This window comes from Ambystoma mexicanum, chromosome 2q (genome assembly GCF_040938575.1).
Source record: "Ambystoma mexicanum isolate Mex_15411 chromosome 2q, UKY_AmexF1_1, whole genome shotgun sequence".
NCBI lineage: Eukaryota > Metazoa > Chordata > Amphibia > Caudata > Ambystomatidae > Ambystoma > Ambystoma mexicanum.
Genome location: NC_090924.1, coordinates 126,225,841 through 126,242,335, shown reverse-complemented (window position 1 = coordinate 126,242,335; position 16,495 = coordinate 126,225,841). Strand labels below are relative to the sequence as shown.

At 47.5% G+C, this 16,495-nt stretch overlaps 11 non-coding genes across 11 annotated transcripts; all 11 read right to left on the bottom strand.

Moving 5' to 3' along the window:
- Positions 1 to 106: 106 nt before the first annotated feature.
- On the bottom strand, positions 107 to 179 carry TRNAV-CAC (transfer RNA valine (anticodon CAC)). The gene has a single exon. It is a non-coding gene; the product is annotated as a tRNA-Val (tRNA).
- Positions 180 to 1,994: 1,815 nt separating this feature from the next.
- On the bottom strand, positions 1,995 to 2,067 carry TRNAV-CAC (transfer RNA valine (anticodon CAC)). Its single transcript has one exon. It is a non-coding gene; the product is annotated as a tRNA-Val (tRNA).
- A 420-nt stretch (positions 2,068 to 2,487) lies between these two features.
- Positions 2,488 to 2,559, bottom strand: TRNAP-UGG (transfer RNA proline (anticodon UGG)). Its single transcript has one exon. It is a non-coding gene; the product is annotated as a tRNA-Pro (tRNA).
- A 1,315-nt stretch (positions 2,560 to 3,874) lies between these two features.
- On the bottom strand, positions 3,875 to 3,947 carry TRNAV-CAC (transfer RNA valine (anticodon CAC)). The gene has a single exon. It is a non-coding gene; the product is annotated as a tRNA-Val (tRNA).
- Positions 3,948 to 5,754: 1,807 nt separating this feature from the next.
- TRNAV-CAC (transfer RNA valine (anticodon CAC)) lies at positions 5,755 to 5,827 on the bottom strand. Its single transcript has one exon. It is a non-coding gene; the product is annotated as a tRNA-Val (tRNA).
- A 1,807-nt stretch (positions 5,828 to 7,634) lies between these two features.
- Positions 7,635 to 7,707, bottom strand: TRNAV-CAC (transfer RNA valine (anticodon CAC)). Its single transcript has one exon. It is a non-coding gene; the product is annotated as a tRNA-Val (tRNA).
- A 1,794-nt stretch (positions 7,708 to 9,501) lies between these two features.
- TRNAV-CAC (transfer RNA valine (anticodon CAC)) lies at positions 9,502 to 9,574 on the bottom strand. Its single transcript has one exon. It is a non-coding gene; the product is annotated as a tRNA-Val (tRNA).
- Positions 9,575 to 9,994: 420 nt separating this feature from the next.
- On the bottom strand, positions 9,995 to 10,066 carry TRNAP-UGG (transfer RNA proline (anticodon UGG)). Its single transcript has one exon. It is a non-coding gene; the product is annotated as a tRNA-Pro (tRNA).
- A 1,315-nt stretch (positions 10,067 to 11,381) lies between these two features.
- TRNAV-CAC (transfer RNA valine (anticodon CAC)) lies at positions 11,382 to 11,454 on the bottom strand. The gene has a single exon. It is a non-coding gene; the product is annotated as a tRNA-Val (tRNA).
- A 1,807-nt stretch (positions 11,455 to 13,261) lies between these two features.
- On the bottom strand, positions 13,262 to 13,334 carry TRNAV-CAC (transfer RNA valine (anticodon CAC)). Its single transcript has one exon. It is a non-coding gene; the product is annotated as a tRNA-Val (tRNA).
- A 1,807-nt stretch (positions 13,335 to 15,141) lies between these two features.
- On the bottom strand, positions 15,142 to 15,214 carry TRNAV-CAC (transfer RNA valine (anticodon CAC)). Its single transcript has one exon. It is a non-coding gene; the product is annotated as a tRNA-Val (tRNA).
- Positions 15,215 to 16,495: the final 1,281 nt, after the last annotated feature.

Genomic DNA, 16,495 nt, shown 5'->3' with positions numbered 1-16,495 from the left:
TTGAGAGCATATGCTATTTCCATGGGAACGCAAATAAGTTCATACTTTACATTTGTGTGTGACAAAAGGGGAAAAAAACTATTTTGTGTAAAATGCCAGCAGAGAGTGTTTCTGCCCGGTCTCGAACCAGGGACCTTTCGCATGTGAGGCGAACGTGATAACCACTACACTACAGAAACAGCTGCTTGCTCACCTTTGTAGGGACTGGGAGAACAGGTGCAAAGGGCAGTGCAAGTGGACCTGCTTAAAGACTAATCAAATGCCTTGCGCCTGAAGCTCACACAATCCAGCCTAAAACATACGTCCTATCAAGCATGCGCACATATACAAGTATGCCAGCTGAGGGCCTATGCAGCGTACAGAGGGAAGGACATATTTCCACTTTGAGATCGGACGGCCAAAACTCACAAGCAAATCAAGGAATGTTACTGAGAGCTAACAGAGAACACAAAGTGCTTGTCGCAAGGACATGGCACGCAAAGAGGTTCAGGAAGTGAATTGTTCATCGACTACTGCTTACCGAGAAAACCAGAGAGTCTGTCCAATGAAAATAACATTGAAAAAACAAAAAAAAGGAGCTCAAGTTAACCACCTTGATTGGGCTCGTCCGGGATTTGGACCCGGGACCTCTCGCACCCAAAGCGAGAATCATACCCCTAGACCAACGAGCCACGGTCCTTTGAGCATTTGACGGAATTGTCCTCAGCGTTTGCACCCCCCTTAGGATTCGAGGCCAAGAATGCCTATTCCTGAAGTTTGTTCCTGCCGCTGAAAGCCTTGTCGGTGTATGAGCCAAATGAATGCCCCAGTCGGCACGCTCTGACTGTCTTCACAGGTCTCCTCCTCATCCCGAAGGTTGGTGGCCCATTGACATCAGGGTGGAAGGTGCTTGCGATACACTGTTCCTTCCTTCCTTCCTTCCTTCCTTCCTTCCTTTATTCCTCTTATGCTGTTTATGTAATAAGAGGGGACGATACACAGAAGAGAGAAAGTGGCCCAACACACTAGACTAGCAGTCTTCTGATCAATCTGCAGCTGGCAAGGTGGGGGAGAGCCTTTATTTTGCACCTGCTGGGATCTGCATTGGCAGAAGCTCTGAGGGCTGGGCCTTTCCTTTTGCCTGTAAAAACAAAAAGCAGCCCTCCTCCCTCCAGCCCTGAGAGCATGGGCGTGACACTGGAAAAAGCAGCATCTCCCCTTTGGTAAAGATGACCATTGCACAGCTGCTCACTCAGAGCTCGATCGTGCTCGATCAGGCGAGATATATTTAGGTCACCAGCAAAGTCTGTTCTCTTTTCTTGCGTAGGGTGAGCATTCACAGAGCCCAGCTTCGTTGACAAGAGTGCAAAAGGTGTATACTAAAAGCTTTCTGCTTTACTTGAGCGCCATGGCCGTTATTATATTTTGGCTGCTCCAAGCAATCTCTGTCCAGCCGATGCAAATTTCCAGCTCAAATTTTCCCAGCACTCAAAAAGTCCCTCCTCCCGCCAGCTCTGCTTTCAGGAAGTTCAGCAGAAGCAGTCCAACTTCTGTTCCCACTTCAGAGGAAAAGCTTTCTCGGGCCAGAGAAAGCCAGGGAATCACTGTACCGGCAAGTGCATTTCTTACAACTGGTAATCCCTCAGAACACAGAAATGAAGAAGCTGTATATGAAAATGTATTATTTCTTTGGTACACTAACCTATGTAACTAATATGGACCATTTCAGAGGACGGAGCGGACCCAACTGTGATCCCAGAGACCCAAATACCCAGCAGTAGGGAAAATAAATCCTCTCTGTGCTCTGCAACATTACATACACAAAATGCAAGCGCGTGCATTTTTTTATTGGCCCCATATACAGAATACATGTGAGGATGCTTGCCTTCCCAGTGTATTTCTCAAGCTCTTGAGAGCATATGCTATTTCCATGGGAACGCAAATAAGTTCATACTTTACATTTGTGTGTGACAAAAGGGGAAAAAAACTATTTTGTGTAAAATGCCAGCAGAGAGTGTTTCTGCCCGGTCTCGAACCGGGGACCTTTCGCGTGTGAGGCGAACGTGATAACCACTACACTACAGAAACAGCTGCTTGCTCACCTTTGTAGGGACTGGGAGAACAGGTGCAAAGGGCAGTGCAAGTGGACCTGCTTAAAGACTAATCAAATGCCTTGCGCCTGAAGCTCACACAATCCAGCCTAAAACATACGTCCTATCAAGCATGCGCACATATACAAGTATGCCAGCTGAGGGCCTATGCAGCGTACAGAGGGAAGGACATATTTCCACTTTGAGATCGGACGGCCAAAACTCACAAGCAAATCAAGGAATGTTACTGAGAGCTAACAGAGAACACAAAGTGCTTGTCGCAAGGACATGGCACGCAAAGAGGTTCAGGAAGTGAATTGTTCATCGACTACTGCTTACCGAGAAAACCAGAGAGTCTGTCCAATGAAAATAACATTGAAAAAACAAAAAAAAGGAGCTCAAGTTAACCACCTTGATTGGGCTCGTCCGGGATTTGAACCCGGGACCTCTCGCACCCAAAGCGAGAATCATACCCCTAGACCAACGAGCCACGGTCCTTTGAGCATTTGACGGAATTGTCCTCAGCGTTTGCACCCCCCTTAGGATTCGAGGCCAAGAATGCCTATTCCTGAAGTTTGTTCCTGCCGCTGAAAGCCTTGTCGGTGTATGAGCCAAATGAATGCCCCAGTCGGCACGCTCTGACTGTCTTCACAGGTCTCCTCCTCATCCCGAAGGTTGGTGGCCCATTGACATCAGGGTGGAAGGTGCTTGCGATACACTGTTCCTTCCTTCCTTCCTTCCTTCCTTTATTCCTCTTATGCTGTTTATGTAATAAGAGGGGACGATACACAGAAGAGAGAAAGTGGCCCAACACACTAGACTAGCAGTCTTCTGATCAATCTGCAGCTGGCAAGGTGGGGGAGAGCCTTTATTTTGCACCTGCTGGGATCTGCATTGGCAGAAGCTCTGAGGGCTGGGCCTTTCCTTTTGCCTGTAAAAACAAAAAGCAGCCCTCCTCCCTCCAGCCCTGAGAGCATGGGCGTGACACTGGAAAAAGCAGCATCTCCCCTTTGGTAAAGATGACCATTGCACAGCTGCTCACTCAGAGCTCGATCGTGCTCGATCAGGCGAGATATATTTAGGTCACCAGCAAAGTCTGTTCTCTTTTCTTGCGTAGGGTGAGCATTCACAGAGCCCAGCTTCGTTGACAAGAGTGCAAAAGGTGTATACTAAAAGCTTTCTGCTTTACTTGAGCGCCATGGCCGTTATTATATTTTGGCTGCTCCAAGCAATCTCTGTCCAGCCGATGCAAATTTCCAGCTCAAATTTTCCCGGCACTCAAAAAGTCCCTCCTCCCGCCAGCTCTGCTTTCAGGAAGTTCAGCAGAAGCAGTCCAACTTCTGTTCCCACTTCAGAGGAAAAGCTTTCTCGGGCCAGAGAAAGCCAGGGAATCACTGTACCGGCAAGTGCATTTCTTACAACTGGTAATCCCTCAGAACACAGAAATGAAGAAGCTGTATATGAAAATGTATTATTTCTTTGGTACACTAACCTATGTAACTAATATGGACCATTTCAGAGGACGGAGCGGACCCAACTGTGATCCCAGAGACCCAAATACCCAGCAGTAGGGAAAATAAATCCTCTCTGTGCTCTGCAACATTACATACACAAAATGCAAGCGCGTGCATTTTTTTATTGGCCCCATATACAGAATACATGTGAGGATGCTTGCCTTCCCAGTGTATTTCTCAAGCTCTTGAGAGCATATGCTATTTCCATGGGAACGCAAATAAGTTCATACTTTACATTTGTGTGTGACAAAAGGGGAAAAAAACTATTTTGTGTAAAATGCCAGCAGAGAGTGTTTCTGCCCGGTCTCGAACCGGGGACTTTTCGCGTGTGAGGCGAACGTGATAACCACTACACTACAGAAACAGCTGCTTGCTCACCTTTGTAGGGACTGGGAGAACAGGTGCAAAGGGCAGTGCAAGTGGACCTGCTTAAAGACTAATCAAATGCCTTGAGCCTGAAGCTCACACAATCCAGCCTAAAACATACGTCCTATCAAGCATGCGCACATATACAAGTATGCCAGCTGAGGGCCTATGCAGCGTACAGAGGGAAGGACATATTTCCACTTTGAGATCGGACGGCCAAAACTCACAAGCAAATCAAGGAATGTTACTGAGAGCTAACAGAGAACACAAAGTGCTTGTCGCAAGGACATGGCACGCAAAGAGGTTCAGGAAGTGAATTGTTCATCGACTACTGCTTACCGAGAAAACCAGAGAGTCTGTCCAATGAAAATAACATTGAAAAAACAAAAAAAAGGAGCTCAAGTTAACCACCTTGATTGGGCTAGTCCGGGATTTGAACCCGGGACCTCTCGCACCCAAAGCGAGAATCATACCCCTAGACCAACGAGCCACGGTCCTTTGAGCATTTGACGGAATTGTCCTCAGCGTTTGCACCCCCCTTAGGATTCGAGGCCAAGAATGCCTATTCCTGAAGTTTGTTCCTGCCGCTGAAAGCCTTGTCGGTGTATGAGCCAAATGAATGCCCCAGTCGGCACGCTCTGACTGTCTTCACAGGTCTCCTCCTCATCCCGAAGGTTGGTGGCCCATTGACATCAGGGTGGAAGGTGCTTGCGATACACTGTTCCTTCCTTCCTTCCTTCCTTCCTTTATTCCTCTTATGCTGTTTATGTAATAAGAGGGGACGATACACAGAAGAGAGAAAGTGGCCCAACACACTAGACTAGCAGTCTTCTGATCAATCTGCAGCTGGCAAGGTGGGGGAGAGCCTTTATTTTGCACCTGCTGGGATCTGCATTGGCAGAAGCTCTGAGGGCTGGGCCTTTCCTTTTGCCTGTAAAAACAAAAAGCAGCCCTCCTCCCTCCAGCCCTGAGAGCATGGGCGTGACACTGGAAAAAGCAGCATCTCCCCTTTGGTTAAGATGACCATTGCACAGCTGCTCACTCAGAGCTCGATCGTGCTCGATCAGGCGAGATATATTTAGGTCACCAGCAAAGTCTGTTCTCTTTTCTTGCGTAGGGTGAGCATTCACAGAGCCCAGCTTCGTTGACAAGAGTGCAAAAGGTGTATACTAAAAGCTTTCTGCTTTACTTGAGCGCCATGGCCGTTATTATATTTTGGCTGCTCCAAGCAATCTCTGTCCAGCCGATGCAAATTTCCAGCTCAAATTTTCCCAGCACTCAAAAAGTCCCTCCTCCCGCCAGCTCTGCTTTCAGGAAGTTCAGCAGAAGCAGTCCAACTTCTGTTCCCACTTCAGAGGAAAAGCTTTCTCGGGCCAGAGAAAGCCAGGGAATCACTGTACCGGCAAGTGCATTTCTTACAACTGGTAATCCCTCAGAACACAGAAATGAAGAAGCTGTATATGAAAATGTATTATTTCTTTGGTACACTAACCTATGTAACTAATATGGACCATTTCAGAGGACGGAGCGGACCCAACTGTGATCCCAGAGACCCAAATACCCAGCAGTAGGGAAAATAAATCCTCTCTGTGCTCTGCAACATTACATACACAAAATGCAAGCGCGTGCATTTTTTTATTGGCCCCATATACAGAATACATGTGAGGATGCTTGCCTTCCCAGTGTATTTCTCAAGCTCTTGAGAGCATATGCTATTTCCATGGGAACGCAAATAAGTTCATACTTTACATTTGTGTGTGACAAAAGGGGAAAAAAACTATTTTGTGTAAAATGCCAGCAGAGAGTGTTTCTGCCCGGTCTCGAACCAGGGACCTTTCGCATGTGAGGCGAACGTGATAACCACTACACTACAGAAACAGCTGCTTGCTCACCTTTGTAGGGACTGGGAGAACAGGTGCAAAGGGCAGTGCAAGTGGACCTGCTTAAAGACTAATCAAATGCCTTGCGCCTGAAGCTCACACAATCCAGCCTAAAACATACGTCCTATCAAGCATGCGCACATATACAAGTATGCCAGCTGAGGGCCTATGCAGCGTACAGAGGGAAGGACATATTTCCACTTTGAGATCGGACGGCCAAAACTCACAAGCAAATCAAGGAATGTTACTGAGAGCTAACAGAGAACACAAAGTGCTTGTCGCAAGGACATGGCACGCAAAGAGGTTCAGGAAGTGAATTGTTCATCGACTACTGCTTACCGAGAAAACCAGAGAGTCTGTCCAATGAAAATAACATTGAAAAAACAAAAAAAAGGAGCTCAAGTTAACCACCTTGATTGGGCTCGTCCGGGATTTGGACCCGGGACCTCTCGCACCCAAAGCGAGAATCATACCCCTAGACCAACGAGCCACGGTCCTTTGAGCATTTGACGGAATTGTCCTCAGCGTTTGCACCCCCCTTAGGATTCGAGGCCAAGAATGCCTATTCCTGAAGTTTGTTCCTGCCGCTGAAAGCCTTGTCGGTGTATGAGCCAAATGAATGCCCCAGTCGGCACGCTCTGACTGTCTTCACAGGTCTCCTCCTCATCCCGAAGGTTGGTGGCCCATTGACATCAGGGTGGAAGGTGCTTGCGATACACTGTTCCTTCCTTCCTTCCTTCCTTCCTTTATTCCTCTTATGCTGTTTATGTAATAAGAGGGGACGATACACAGAAGAGAGAAAGTGGCCCAACACACTAGACTAGCAGTCTTCTGATCAATCTGCAGCTGGCAAGGTGGGGGAGAGCCTTTATTTTGCACCTGCTGGGATCTGCATTGGCAGAAGCTCTGAGGGCTGGGCCTTTCCTTTTGCCTGTAAAAACAAAAAGCAGCCCTCCTCCCTCCAGCCCTGAGAGCATGGGCGTGACACTGGAAAAAGCAGCATCTCCCCTTTGGTAAAGATGACCATTGCACAGCTGCTCACTCAGAGCTCGATCGTGCTCGATCAGGCGAGATATATTTAGGTCACCAGCAAAGTCTGTTCTCTTTTCTTGCGTAGGGTGAGCATTCACAGAGCCCAGCTTCGTTGACAAGAGTGCAAAAGGTGTATACTAAAAGCTTTCTGCTTTACTTGAGCGCCATGGCCGTTATTATATTTTGGCTGCTCCAAGCAATCTCTGTCCAGCCGATGCAAATTTCCAGCTCAAATTTTCCCAGCACTCAAAAAGTCCCTCCTCCCGCCAGCTCTGCTTTCAGGAAGTTCAGCAGAAGCAGTCCAACTTCTGTTCCCACTTCAGAGGAAAAGCTTTCTCGGGCCAGAGAAAGCCAGGGAATCACTGTACCGGCAAGTGCATTTCTTACAACTGGTAATCCCTCAGAACACAGAAATGAAGAAGCTGTATATGAAAATGTATTATTTCTTTGGTACACTAACCTATGTAACTAATATGGACCATTTCAGAGGACGGAGCGGACCCAACTGTGATCCCAGAGACCCAAATACCCAGCAGTAGGGAAAATAAATCCTCTCTGTGCTCTGCAACATTACATACACAAAATGCAAGCGCGTGCATTTTTTTATTGGCCCCATATACAGAATACATGTGAGGATGCTTGCCTTCCCAGTGTATTTCTCAAGCTCTTGAGAGCATATGCTATTTCCATGGGAACGCAAATAAGTTCATACTTTACATTTGTGTGTGACAAAAGGGGAAAAAAACTATTTTGTGTAAGATGCCAGCAGAGAGTGTTTCTGCCCGGTCTCGAACCGGGGACCTTTCGCGTGTGGGGCGAACGTGATAACCACTACACTACAGAAACAGCTGCTTGCTCACCTTTGTAGGGACTGGGAGAACAGGTGCAAAGGGCAGTGCAAGTGGACCTGCTTAAAGACTAATCAAATGCCTTGCGCCTGAAGCTCACACAATCCAGCCTAAAACATACGTCCTATCAAGCATGCGCACATATACAAGTATGCCAGCTGAGGGCCTATGCAGCGTACAGAGGGAAGGACATATTTCCACTTTGAGATCGGACGGCCAAAACTCACAAGCAAATCAAGGAATGTTACTGAGAGCTAACAGAGAACACAAAGTGCTTGTCGCAAGGACATGGCACGCAAAGAGGTTCAGGAAGTGAATTGTTCATCGACTACTGCTTACCGAGAAAACCAGAGAGTCTGTCCAATGAAAATAACATTGAAAAAACAAAAAAAAGGAGCTCAAGTTAACCACCTTGATTGGGCTCGTCCGGGACCTCTCGCACCCAAAGCGAGAATCATACCCCTAGACCAACGAGCCACGGTCCTTTGAGCATTTGACGGAATTGTCCTCAGCGTTTGCACCCCCCTTAGGATTCGAGGCCAAGAATGCCTATTCCTGAAGTTTGTTCCTGCCGCTGAAAGCCTTGTCGGTGTATGAGCCAAATGAATGCCCCAGTCGGCACGCTCTGACTGTCTTCACAGGTCTCCTCCTCATCCCGAAGGTTGGTGGCCCATTGACATCAGGGTGGAAGGTGCTTGCGATACACTGTTCCTTCCTTCCTTCCTTCCTTCCTTTATTCCTCTTATGCTGTTTATGTAATAAGAGGGGACGATACACAGAAGAGAGAAAGTGGCCCAACACACTAGACTAGCAGTCTTCTGATCAATCTGCAGCTGGCAAGGTGGGGGAGAGCCTTTATTTTGCACCTGCTGGGATCTGCATTGGCAGAAGCTCTGAGGGCTGGGCCTTTCCTTTTGCCTGTAAAAACAAAAAGCAGCCCTCCTCCCTCCAGCCCTGAGAGCATGGGCGTGACACTGGAAAAAGCAGCATCTCCCCTTTGGTAAAGATGACCATTGCACAGCTGCTCACTCAGAGCTCGATCGTGCTCGATCAGGCGAGATATATTTAGGTCACCAGCAAAGTCTGTTCTCTTTTCTTGCGTAGGGTGAGCATTCACAGAGCCCAGCTTCGTTGACAAGAGTGCAAAAGGTGTATACTAAAAGCTTTCTGCTTTACTTGAGCGCCATGGCCGTTATTATATTTTGGCTGCTCCAAGCAATCTCTGTCCAGCCGATGCAAATTTCCAGCTCAAATTTTCCCGGCACTCAAAAAGTCCCTCCTCCCGCCAGCTCTGCTTTCAGGAAGTTCAGCAGAAGCAGTCCAACTTCTGTTCCCACTTCAGAGGAAAAGCTTTCTCGGGCCAGAGAAAGCCAGGGAATCACTGTACCGGCAAGTGCATTTCTTACAACTGGTAATCCCTCAGAACACAGAAATGAAGAAGCTGTATATGAAAATGTATTATTTCTTTGGTACACTAACCTATGTAACTAATATGGACCATTTCAGAGGACGGAGCGGACCCAACTGTGATCCCAGAGACCCAAATACCCAGCAGTAGGGAAAATAAATCCTCTCTGTGCTCTGCAACATTACATACACAAAATGCAAGCGCGTGCATTTTTTTATTGGCCCCATATACAGAATACATGTGAGGATGCTTGCCTTCCCAGTGTATTTCTCAAGCTCTTGAGAGCATATGCTATTTCCATGGGAACGCAAATAAGTTCATACTTTACATTTGTGTGTGACAAAAGGGGAAAAAAACTATTTTGTGTAAAATGCCAGCAGAGAGTGTTTCTGCCCGGTCTCGAACCGGGGACTTTTCGCGTGTGAGGCGAACGTGATAACCACTACACTACAGAAACAGCTGCGTGCTCACCTTTGTAGGGACTGGGAGAACAGGTGCAAAGGGCAGTGCAAGTGGACCTGCTTAAAGACTAATCAAATGCCTTGAGCCTGAAGCTCACACAATCCAGCCTAAAACATACGTCCTATCAAGCATGCGCACATATACAAGTATGCCAGCTGAGGGCCTATGCAGCGTACAGAGGGAAGGACATATTTCCACTTTGAGATCGGACGGCCAAAACTCACAAGCAAATCAAGGAATGTTACTGAGAGCTAACAGAGAACACAAAGTGCTTGTCGCAAGGACATGGCACGCAAAGAGGTTCAGGAAGTGAATTGTTCATCGACTACTGCTTACCGAGAAAACCAGAGAGTCTGTCCAATGAAAATAACATTGAAAAAACAAAAAAAAGGAGCTCAAGTTAACCACCTTGATTGGGCTCGTCCGGGATTTGAACCCGGGACCTCTCGCACCCAAAGCGAGAATCATACCCCTAGACCAACGAGCCACGGTCCTTTGAGCATTTGACGGAATTGTCCTCAGCGTTTGCACCCCCCTTAGGATTCGAGGCCAAGAATGCCTATTCCTGAAGTTTGTTCCTGCCGCTGAAAGCCTTGTCGGTGTATGAGCCAAATGAATGCCCCAGTCGGCACGCTCTGACTGTCTTCACAGGTCTCCTCCTCATCCCGAAGGTTGGTGGCCCATTGACATCAGGGTGGAAGGTGCTTGCGATACACTGTTCCTTCCTTCCTTCCTTCCTTCCTTTATTCCTCTTATGCTGTTTATGTAATAAGAGGGGACGATACACAGAAGAGAGAAAGTGGCCCAACACACTAGACTAGCAGTCTTCTGATCAATCTGCAGCTGGCAAGGTGGGGGAGAGCCTTTATTTTGCACCTGCTGGGATCTGCATTGGCAGAAGCTCTGAGGGCTGGGCCTTTCCTTTTGCCTGTAAAAACAAAAAGCAGCCCTCCTCCCTCCAGCCCTGAGAGCATGGGCGTGACACTGGAAAAAGCAGCATCTCCCCTTTGGTTAAGATGACCATTGCACAGCTGCTCACTCAGAGCTCGATCGTGCTCGATCAGGCGAGATATATTTAGGTCACCAGCAAAGTCTGTTCTCTTTTCTTGCGTAGGGTGAGCATTCACAGAGCCCAGCTTCGTTGACAAGAGTGCAAAAGGTGTATACTAAAAGCTTTCTGCTTTACTTGAGCGCCATGGCCGTTATTATATTTTGGCTGCTCCAAGCAATCTCTGTCCAGCCGATGCAAATTTCCAGCTCAAATTTTCCCAGCACTCAAAAAGTCCCTCCTCCCGCCAGCTCTGCTTTCAGGAAGTTCAGCAGAAGCAGTCCAACTTCTGTTCCCACTTCAGAGGAAAAGCTTTCTCGGGCCAGAGAAAGCCAGGGAATCACTGTACCGGCAAGTGCATTTCTTACAACTGGTAATCCCTCAGAACACAGAAATGAAGAAGCTGTATATGAAAATGTATTATTTCTTTGGTACACTAACCTATGTAACTAATATGGACCATTTCAGAGGACGGAGCGGACCCAACTGTGATCCCAGAGACCCAAATACCCAGCAGTAGGGAAAATAAATCCTCTCTGTGCTCTGCAACATTACATACACAAAATGCAAGCGCGTGCATTTTTTTATTGGCCCCATATACAGAATACATGTGAGGATGCTTGCCTTCCCAGTGTATTTCTCAAGCTCTTGAGAGCATATGCTATTTCCATGGGAACGCAAATAAGTTCATACTTTACATTTGTGTGTGACAAAAGGGGAAAAAAACTATTTTGTGTAAAATGCCAGCAGAGAGTGTTTCTGCCCGGTCTCGAACCAGGGACCTTTCGCATGTGAGGCGAACGTGATAACCACTACACTACAGAAACAGCTGCTTGCTCACCTTTGTAGGGACTGGGAGAACAGGTGCAAAGGGCAGTGCAAGTGGACCTGCTTAAAGACTAATCAAATGCCTTGCGCCTGAAGCTCACACAATCCAGCCTAAAACATACGTCCTATCAAGCATGCGCACATATACAAGTATGCCAGCTGAGGGCCTATGCAGCGTACAGAGGGAAGGACATATTTCCACTTTGAGATCGGACGGCCAAAACTCACAAGCAAATCAAGGAATGTTACTGAGAGCTAACAGAGAACACAAAGTGCTTGTCGCAAGGACATGGCACGCAAAGAGGTTCAGGAAGTGAATTGTTCATCGACTACTGCTTACCGAGAAAACCAGAGAGTCTGTCCAATGAAAATAACATTGAAAAAACAAAAAAAAGGAGCTCAAGTTAACCACCTTGATTGGGCTCGTCCGGGATTTGGACCCGGGACCTCTCGCACCCAAAGCGAGAATCATACCCCTAGACCAACGAGCCACGGTCCTTTGAGCATTTGACGGAATTGTCCTCAGCGTTTGCACCCCCCTTAGGATTCGAGGCCAAGAATGCCTATTCCTGAAGTTTGTTCCTGCCGCTGAAAGCCTTGTCGGTGTATGAGCCAAATGAATGCCCCAGTCGGCACGCTCTGACTGTCTTCACAGGTCTCCTCCTCATCCCGAAGGTTGGTGGCCCATTGACATCAGGGTGGAAGGTGCTTGCGATACACTGTTCCTTCCTTCCTTCCTTCCTTCCTTTATTCCTCTTATGCTGTTTATGTAATAAGAGGGGACGATACACAGAAGAGAGAAAGTGGCCCAACACACTAGACTAGCAGTCTTCTGATCAATCTGCAGCTGGCAAGGTGGGGGAGAGCCTTTATTTTGCACCTGCTGGGATCTGCATTGGCAGAAGCTCTGAGGGCTGGGCCTTTCCTTTTGCCTGTAAAAACAAAAAGCAGCCCTCCTCCCTCCAGCCCTGAGAGCATGGGCGTGACACTGGAAAAAGCAGCATCTCCCCTTTGGTTAAGATGACCATTGCACAGCTGCTCACTCAGAGCTCGATCGTGCTCGATCAGGCGAGATATATTTAGGTCACCAGCAAAGTCTGTTCTCTTTTCTTGCGTAGGGTGAGCATTCACAGAGCCCAGCTTCGTTGACAAGAGTGCAAAAGGTGTATACTAAAAGCTTTCTGCTTTACTTGAGCGCCATGGCCGTTATTATATTTTGGCTGCTCCAAGCAATCTCTGTCCAGCCGATGCAAATTTCCAGCTCAAATTTTCCCAGCACTCAAAAAGTCCCTCCTCCCGCCAGCTCTGCTTTCAGGAAGTTCAGCAGAAGCAGTCCAACTTCTGTTCCCACTTCAGAGGAAAAGCTTTCTCGGGCCAGAGAAAGCCAGGGAATCACTGTACCGGCAAGTGCATTTCTTACAACTGGTAATCCCTCAGAACACAGAAATGAAGAAGCTGTATATGAAAATGTATTATTTCTTTGGTACACTAACCTATGTAACTAATATGGACCATTTCAGAGGACGGAGCGGACCCAACTGTGATCCCAGAGACCCAAATACCCAGCAGTAGGGAAAATAAATCCTCTCTGTGCTCTGCAACATTACATACACAAAATGCAAGCGCGTGCATTTTTTTATTGGCCCCATATACAGAATACATGTGAGGATGCTTGCCTTCCCAGTGTATTTCTCAAGCTCTTGAGAGCATATGCTATTTCCATGGGAACGCAAATAAGTTCATACTTTACATTTGTGTGTGACAAAAGGGGAAAAAAACTATTTTGTGTAAAATGCCAGCAGAGAGTGTTTCTGCCCGGTCTCGAACCAGGGACCTTTCGCATGTGAGGCGAACGTGATAACCACTACACTACAGAAACAGCTGCTTGCTCACCTTTGTAGGGACTGGGAGAACAGGTGCAAAGGGCAGTGCAAGTGGACCTGCTTAAAGACTAATCAAATGCCTTGCGCCTGAAGCTCACACAATCCAGCCTAAAACATACGTCCTATCAAGCATGCGCACATATACAAGTATGCCAGCTGAGGGCCTATGCAGCGTACAGAGGGAAGGACATATTTCCACTTTGAGATCGGACGGCCAAAACTCACAAGCAAATCAAGGAATGTTACTGAGAGCTAACAGAGAACACAAAGTGCTTGTCGCAAGGACATGGCACGCAAAGAGGTTCAGGAAGTGAATTGTTCATCGACTACTGCTTACCGAGAAAACCAGAGAGTCTGTCCAATGAAAATAACATTGAAAAAACAAAAAAAAGGAGCTCAAGTTAACCACCTTGATTGGGCTCGTCCGGGATTTGGACCCGGGACCTCTCGCACCCAAAGCGAGAATCATACCCCTAGACCAACGAGCCACGGTCCTTTGAGCATTTGACGGAATTGTCCTCAGCGTTTGCACCCCCCTTAGGATTCGAGGCCAAGAATGCCTATTCCTGAAGTTTGTTCCTGCCGCTGAAAGCCTTGTCGGTGTATGAGCCAAATGAATGCCCCAGTCGGCACGCTCTGACTGTCTTCACAGGTCTCCTCCTCATCCCGAAGGTTGGTGGCCCATTGACATCAGGGTGGAAGGTGCTTGCGATACACTGTTCCTTCCTTCCTTCCTTCCTTCCTTTATTCCTCTTATGCTGTTTATGTAATAAGAGGGGACGATACACAGAAGAGAGAAAGTGGCCCAACACACTAGACTAGCAGTCTTCTGATCAATCTGCAGCTGGCAAGGTGGGGGAGAGCCTTTATTTTGCACCTGCTGGGATCTGCATTGGCAGAAGCTCTGAGGGCTGGGCCTTTCCTTTTGCCTGTAAAAACAAAAAGCAGCCCTCCTCCCTCCAGCCCTGAGAGCATGGGCGTGACACTGGAAAAAGCAGCATCTCCCCTTTGGTAAAGATGACCATTGCACAGCTGCTCACTCAGAGCTCGATCGTGCTCGATCAGGCGAGATATATTTAGGTCACCAGCAAAGTCTGTTCTCTTTTCTTGCGTAGGGTGAGCATTCACAGAGCCCAGCTTCGTTGACAAGAGTGCAAAAGGTGTATACTAAAAGCTTTCTGCTTTACTTGAGCGCCATGGCCGTTATTATATTTTGGCTGCTCCAAGCAATCTCTGTCCAGCCGATGCAAATTTCCAGCTCAAATTTTCCCAGCACTCAAAAAGTCCCTCCTCCCGCCAGCTCTGCTTTCAGGAAGTTCAGCAGAAGCAGTCCAACTTCTGTTCCCACTTCAGAGGAAAAGCTTTCTCGGGCCAGAGAAAGCCAGGGAATCACTGTACCGGCAAGTGCATTTCTTACAACTGGTAATCCCTCAGAACACAGAAATGAAGAAGCTGTATATGAAAATGTATTATTTCTTTGGTACACTAACCTATGTAACTAATATGGACCATTTCAGAGGACGGAGCGGACCCAACTGTGATCCCAGAGACCCAAATACCCAGCAGTAGGGAAAATAAATCCTCTCTGTGCTCTGCAACATTACATACACAAAATGCAAGCGCGTGCATTTTTTTATTGGCCCCATATACAGAATACATGTGAGGATGCTTGCCTTCCCAGTGTATTTCTCAAGCTCTTGAGAGCATATGCTATTTCCATGGGAACGCAAATAAGTTCATACTTTACATTTGTGTGTGACAAAAGGGGAAAAAAACTATTTTGTGTAAAATGCCAGCAGAGAGTGTTTCTGCCCGGTCTCGAACCGGGGACCTTTCGCGTGTGGGGCGAACGTGATAACCACTACACTACAGAAACAGCTGCTTGCTCACCTTTGTAGGGACTGGGAGAACAGGTGCAAAGGGCAGTGCAAGTGGACCTGCTTAAAGACTAATCAAATGCCTTGCGCCTGAAGCTCACACAATCCAGCCTAAAACATACGTCCTATCAAGCATGCGCACATATACAAGTATGCCAGCTGAGGGCCTATGCAGCGTACAGAGGGAAGGACATATTTCCACTTTGAGATCGGACGGCCAAAACTCACAAGCAAATCAAGGAATGTTACTGAGAGCTAACAGAGAACACAAAGTGCTTGTCGCAAGGACATGGCACGCAAAGAGGTTCAGGAAGTGAATTGTTCATCGACTACTGCTTACCGAGAAAACCAGAGAGTCTGTCCAATGAAAATAACATTGAAAAAACAAAAAAAAGGAGCTCAAGTTAACCACCTTGATTGGGCTCGTCCGGGACCTCTCGCACCCAAAGCGAGAATCATACCCCTAGACCAACGAGCCACGGTCCTTTGAGCATTTGACGGAATTGTCCTCAGCGTTTGCACCCCCCTTAGGATTCGAGGCCAAGAATGCCTATTCCTGAAGTTTGTTCCTGCCGCTGAAAGCCTTGTCGGTGTATGAGCCAAATGAATGCCCCAGTCGGCACGCTCTGACTGTCTTCACAGGTCTCCTCCTCATCCCGAAGGTTGGTGGCCCATTGACATCAGGGTGGAAGGTGCTTGCGATACACTGTTCCTTCCTTCCTTCCTTCCTTCCTTTATTCCTCTTATGCTGTTTATGTAATAAGAGGGGACGATACACAGAAGAGAGAAAGTGGCCCAACACACTAGACTAGCAGTCTTCTGATCAATCTGCAGCTGGCAAGGTGGGGGAGAGCCTTTATTTTGCACCTGCTGGGATCTGCATTGGCAGAAGCTCTGAGGGCTGGGCCTTTCCTTTTGCCTGTAAAAACAAAAAGCAGCCCTCCTCCCTCCAGCCCTGAGAGCATGGGCGTGACACTGGAAAAAGCAGCATCTCCCCTTTGGTAAAGATGACCATTGCACAGCTGCTCACTCAGAGCTCGATCGTGCTCGATCAGGCGAGATATATTTAGGTCACCAGCAAAGTCTGTTCTCTTTTCTTGCGTAGGGTGAGCATTCACAGAGCCCAGCTTCGTTGACAAGAGTGCAAAAGGTGTATACTAAAAGCTTTCTGCTTTACTTGAGCGCCATGGCCGTTATTATATTTTGGCTGCTCCAAGCAATCTCTGTCCAGCCGATGCAAATTTCCAGCTCAAATTTTCCCGGCACTCAAAAAGTCCCTC